Below are 6,892 nucleotides of genomic sequence, written 5' to 3'. Positions count from 1 at the left end.
GGTCAAACTAATTGTCAACTGAATTGATTTCCTGCCATGAAAAAAACCTCTTATTCCAGCCCAGTGGTATACTATCCATAATGATTGGTGTACAATCCAAAATTCTATGCAAAGAAGTAAGACTGTGTGACCCATAAAGATGAAAAATTTTCCTGATCAATATGGCTATCCAGAAATCACTGGGAAAAAAATTGAAACCGCAGGCAAGGACTTTAAAGCAGTGGTTATAAAAACGTTAAAATATTTTAAAGAAAAGATGGACATGATGAGAGGCAAATAAGGAATTTCAGTAGTAAAAGAAACCACTAAAAAGTAATCATATGGGGAAATTTCAAAACTAAAACATGAAATCTAAAATGAAAAAAAATTGTTGGGTGGGATTAATAGCATATTGAAGAGTGTACAACAAAGAAAGAACATGATAGCGGAGAAATAGAAATGATACCAAATGAAGAACAATGTGTAAAAATTGTGGAAATGAATGAACAGAACCTCACTGACTTCTAGGAGAATATAAAGCCTTATGACTTGCTTGGAATATCAGGCACAGAATGGTAGGGGAGCAGAACAAATATTCAAAAATTTACCGAAAATGTTCCAGTTTTTGACAACCATCAACTCACATAGTAAAGAAAGTCAGCAAACCTCAAGTCAAGAAAACCACACAGTGGAAAATCATAATCAAAAGGCTGTCAATTGATGATAAGGATCTCATCTTAAAAGCAGAGAAATGAAAATGTAGATCATTGTCAAGTTAAAGATGATGAAAAACAGACTTACAAGAAACTGTATAAGCCAGAAGATGCTAATGAAATCGTATGTAGCTGACAGAAAACAAAACACAACAAAACAAAGCAAACACAATAGAACAAAACTTGTCAACTTAGAATTCTATTTCAAGCTAAAAAAAATCCTTAAATTTAAGCAAACTATGTAAATTGTCAAACAAATAAAAACTGGAAGTATATATTGTTAGCAGACCAGTATATAAAACTATTAAAAGTAAGTTCTTTAGGTGGAAGTAAAAGGATTTCAGACAGAATGTGGGCCTACACAAAGAAATGGAAACATCAGAAATTATAAATATGTGAAAAATGTATACTCTGTCCAGTTTCTTCTATCTGTCATTATCTCCTTTGAACATAAGTAAAAGTGTAAATTAAACAGTGTGACAGTGTATTACAGAGTTTAAAATATATATAAAACTAAAATGTGTGTTTTTAAGTGTATAATACAAAAATAACAATAATAAAGAGGACAAAAGAAACTTTTGGAGGTGATGGATATGTTTATGGCATAGATTGTGGTGACATTTTCATTGGAGTATACTTCTTTCCAAGCCTCTGAGCTCATCATGTTATACACATTCAATATGTACAGCTTTTTGCATGTCAATCATAATTCAATATAATGTTTTTTTAAATTAAAATATATGATGACATTACCATGAACGATGGGAGACAGAAAAATAAAATTTTAAGGATTCTTACAACAAACATGAGTGGATCAGGGATGTGTGTGGCAACATGAATTAACTTCAAAAAAGAATATGTTGAGTAAAAGAAGGCAGACTCAAAAGAGTACACTCAATGATTTATTTATGTGATGTTCCAGAAAAGGCAAATCCAGTCAGGAGTGAAAAATATCGGAACAATGTTGAGAAAGAGAGTAGGGTCAGAGGGGATGAAGAATGACCAGAAAGGTGCACAAGGGATGTGTGTGAGTGACAGAATTATTCTCTATCTTGATAGGTGCATGGGTTACATGGATGTATGCATTTGTAAACCCATACTGAAATTTCCATACCAAAGATCTGTGTGTGACACTACATACAAATAATACTTCAATAAAAATAAATGATTTTAATAAGAAATAACTCTTTTTTTGGAAAAAAAAATATAGCTTAGATACTTTCATTCTTGCTTTACCCTCCCCCTCCCACCAAACATAGCCCCACCAATATCTGAAAAATTAAGATTATTTAGAAAGCATATTGAAATACACAGAAACTTTGATAATTACCTAGTTTATGGCAAGAGCAATCAAATATTATTCTTTATCACATATACAAAAAGATTCCTGGAAGTGATAAAGGTATAATCTCATTGCCCATTATATTCACACAGTTATGTTCTCCTTGAATAAGCATTAGCTCCAAAGAATCATTATTGTAGGAATAAAACTTGACATTGAGTTTAGGACATTATTGTAATTTCCTGCACAAACACAGGGGCTTCTAGTATTGTTAATACAAGTTTGCATTTACTCTCCTGGCCAGGGTACTAGCAATTTCCCTTAATTATAAAAAGTCCTTATGTTTAGAGCATAATGCACATAAGGACAAGGCAAAATGTTAGCAATTAATTCTTAAGTAGGAAGCCATGTGGGTACGATGCAGCATGAGTTATTTCACATTATTTCAAATCCCACAAAGGGACGCTATCATCAAGAGGTTCAAAATAACTGGATTCAAACATGTAGTTAAAATTAATACAAAATGTACTGCCTTTGGAACCCAGTGTGAGCTGCATGAACCATTTTAGACAAATGCTTAGCCTAATCTCACACCAACTGTAAACCATGGACTTTTCTGTTTTCAACTCTATAAACTATGGCTTGCTTTTCTAGTGAGCGATTCTAGCATTCTTATAATTGAAATTTTAAGGAAATGGCATGCTTGTCTAAAAGAGATAAAAACATTTGTTGAACTTGTCAATAATTTGTTTTCCTTAGGAATTTCTTTTCTTTTTAAAAGGTTTATTTATTTATTTTAGAGAGAGAAAGAGAGAATGTATGTGTATATGGGAGCAGGGGGAGGGGCAGAGGAAGAGGGAGAGAGAGAAACTCCCAGCACTCCAGCAGACTCCCCTGATATCATGACCCTAGCTGAAATCAAGAGTCAGATGCTCAACCAACTGGGCCCCTCCATAGGAATTTCTTATTAGAGGTGGTTTGATATTCTCTATGAAACACAGACTTGTTCAACTTTTCCCCCGTAAAGACAATAGCTGGTCCTACTTTATTATTGAAGCAACTTTTTTTTCCAGATTAAATGTGCCAAGAATAGAACTTAATATTCTATGCACACATTACAAATATTGTTTTCCATTATTAACAAAATATCTTACATATAAGACTAAAATAAGATTTCTGTGTAGGTATAATAGTATAAACATGATATAATATGTGGGGATATTATATGGAACAAAATTTTAAGAAGCAGAAGTAAATATTGGGAGAACGGTATTCAAAAGGAGATATATTTGAAATGTATATTTGTTTACTTAAAAACAAATAAAAAGGTAATTGAATTCAGAATGTAATTATTGCTTTATGTTTACTTTTCTAAGGTTGTTGATCTTTGTATTAGTTTCCTAGTTCTGCTGTACAAAGTACTATGAACTGGATGGCTTATAACAACAGAAATGTATGCTATCACAGTTGTGGAGGCCAAGATCCCAAATCAAGGTATCAGCAAAGGTCACACTCTTCTATTTAACAATACTATTTTTCTTACTTCTCTCCTAGATTCTGGTGTCTACTTGCAATTTTTGGAATTCCTTGGTTTGTATTTTTATTATCCCAATTTCTATCTCCATTTTGGCATGGCCATCTTTTATCTTGTGTGTGTGTGTGTGTGTGTGTGTGTGTGTATCTAAATCTCCCTCTTTTCATAAGGACACTAGTCACAATGGATTTAGGCTCATCCTAATTTAGTATAACCTCATCCTAATTTAGTATAGCCTCATCACTTTTATTTTGACACTGAGATTTTACATCCATATTGACTCTAATTCTCAAAATAGTCTCATTCTCGGGTTCTAGGGCACATGAATTTTCAGGTGACAATAATCAACCCAATGCAGTCATAAACAATAAAAAGTATTTTTAAAATCAACTCCCTTTAGAGAACCAATCTAATTCAATGAAATATTTTAAATTATGATATTATATTGTGCCATTTACTCATTCAATTGTTCATTCACAAATATGTACAGAATACTTACACAGTGTAGTTGCTGTGGTAACTACTAGTGATAAAAAAATAGAGAAACAAATAAGAAAAATATACAACTTACTACTATTTTAAGTCTTAAATAGGTCATCGTTAGCTCTGAAAAATGGATTTCATACCAAACTGCTAAACACAAAATGTTCCATGACAATTTTGGTGTCATTTCTACAATGAAGGTGTCCCATTCAACATTCTCTTTCATTCCATATGGTCCATTTAACTCCCCACTGTCAATATCTTGGGTTTAGCCAGTGAAAAAAGGAACAACCAGAACAGTAACAATCCCATCTTAGATATACTGATGATATGATGACTTTATGATGGTATTTGGCTAGAAAAACAAGATCAGTCAAATTCTTCCCTAAAACAACGCTCCACATGGACACTGTGTGCAGTATATATACATATATATATACATATATATATACATATATATATAAATGTGCCATTATATATATATATATTTAATTATAAGCAATATGAAACCCTATTACCAGCTCAAATTTTACAAACTCAAATTTTAGTGATAAAATATCTAGAGCTAAGTAGGCTGATTTTCAGCCTATTTCTGTTTTATCATACCGTGATTCTCTAAATACTCTGTGGAAACCACTGTTCCAATTATCTGCAGTGACTATTAAACACAGACATACCTTGGCCTAAGAATACTAACTTATTGATTCAGAATCTTTGTTGATAAGTAAGAATTTGCATTTAAATTAGTTCTCTAACAGATTCTTACATTAAAGTCTCAGAACCATTGTTATAGCTCATAAACAGCACCACTAAAAAGGAAAATAAGTCCTTCCAACAAGAAATGTTATAGCATGGAAAAACTAAAATGGGGTGGAGGGGTTCAGAGAGAATGAATGGAAGGATGTTTTGAACAAATGTTAGGAAACATATATATTTATATGCTTATATGTTTATATATATATAACTATATATATATATATATATATATATATAGTTATACAAAACACTGTAAAAGCAAAAATGCCCTCACTTCCTCAGACCATTTTGCTCTTTGGAGCAAAAAGAAAGGAGAAAAATAGTTGTAGTGTGGGTAAGTAGAACTGGCCAGAAAGCCTATCTTAAATCTTTGTTGGTGAGATAAAATGCCCAAAAGTTATAGACAAAAATTGCTGAAATGTTATATTACCTATGGGCAAAACCCAGAGGCACACACATTTTTGTTTTGACACTGAGATTTTACTAGCACTCTAATTTAATTTCTTGAAACCTGACTAATTTTCCTCCTTAGAAGTGAAGTGACCTCACCTATCTATGAAGAATATAAAAAGACAAATTATCTGCTTATTCTAGTGGGTATAACCTTATTCCAAATTTTATGGAAATTTATTTGGAACACTTAAATATTCCTCTAGAAATCCAGGGTCAAGTAAAATCAAAGTAAAAATGCCATATTTTGCTAATGTTAAACAGACCTTCAGCAAATCTGTTTTGCCAAGTTACATTTCAGTATTATATACTGAATAGCAAAAATGCCCTCACTTCCTCAGACCATTTTGCTCTTTGGAGCAAAAAGAAAGGAGAAGCAACATTCCAGCTAAGTGAATATGTGACAAAGTGGCTCAGTTGAGGGAATTTTAGAAGAGTGGACACACTTTGTGACTCTTTTTAGCTTGTAGTAATAATTTGTCAAGATTTTCTGATCTGGCCTCTGCTTATTTCTCAACTATGTCTCTTAGTTATCCTGATATGATCTCAGCCTGCCAGTATTAGTCCATCTCCTAAGCACATGCTATGTCCATTCCTTAGAAGGTTCTTTCTATTTGCATTTCTCATGAGTTACACATTTTTTTTCCTGAAAAAATTATCTTTATTATAAGGAAAACACATAGCAGAGACAGAGATGGACGGTGGTGGGGTGGAAAACCTGGAAAAACTATCACCAAACATGCTACCCAAACATGGCTTCCTGGTAGGAAGAGAGAGACATTTGGTCCTAATCCCACTTGCCTCTTCTGATTCAAAGAACCCTGCTCCAGCAAGGCTGGTCCCAGGGAGCTCCACTTTCCAAACTGTTGTCTTCCAGGGAGTTTATGAAAGGTTGTTTGGTTCTCAGACTTTCAACATACAGAAGGCAGTATAGAGGAGGAAAGGATGTTACAGTGTTTTGTTTCAGCCTCTTCCACAGCCTCCTCCCTTGGTATTTCTTGATGCCAAAGCGACAAACCCTATAGAGTTGGAATAGCTTAGATGTCAGGACACTAAGCAAGGAGATATGTTGATAAGAAAGTGAGCAGCAGTTTCTTAGTGTAGAAGCTGGCCAGGAGATAGAATACAATAGGAGAGAGGCTGAGGAATGGTGGGGAGAGGTAAATTGGAACCCATATTCCATCTGTTCTCAGTGTATTGATGTCAGAGCCATTTCTTGATCAGAAATCTCCAAGGGTGTCCCTTTCATCTTAGGTAAGAAGACATCCACAGACAGTTATGATGATGTTGGTCAGACTCACGACAACAGAAATGCTGAAGAAGGGGATGCCAAGTAGAGCCACATGCAGCACAACCACGGAGATGATGTAGGCCAGCCAGATGTCTTGGCGATTTGCCACTTGAGGGTTGGGGTTTACTTCGCTGTGTGCCACCACCACATTCATCCTGCCAGTTTCAGAAGCCCAACTGGCTCGAAGTGCAGCATTCACTTCTACACCTGTGTCTCCTGGAAGCCAGAGCTACAAGTTTTATTAGCTTCACTCTTTCATCAACTCTTAAAAAATCTTAACAGTGCAAATGAAAACATGTACAATCTTTTAAATATTCATATTTTACTTTTTCCGTATCTCTCATAACATTTACTTTTTTCGTACCTCTCATAACATTAATTTAACAATAACGTTTAGGAATTAT

The 6,892-nt window shown here is 33.9% G+C and overlaps 1 pseudogene; it reads right to left on the bottom strand.

The window, feature by feature from the left end:
- Window positions 1–6,008: 6,008 nt before the first annotated feature.
- On the bottom strand, window positions 6,009–6,642 carry LOC121476758 (annotated as a pseudogene).
- Window positions 6,643–6,892: the final 250 nt, after the last annotated feature.

The sequence above is a fragment of the Vulpes lagopus genome, chromosome 16 (genome assembly GCF_018345385.1).
Source record: "Vulpes lagopus strain Blue_001 chromosome 16, ASM1834538v1, whole genome shotgun sequence".
NCBI lineage: Eukaryota > Metazoa > Chordata > Mammalia > Carnivora > Canidae > Vulpes > Vulpes lagopus.
Note: the sequence above shows the minus strand (reverse complement) of the source record. Positions and strands in the feature narration are given on the sequence as shown.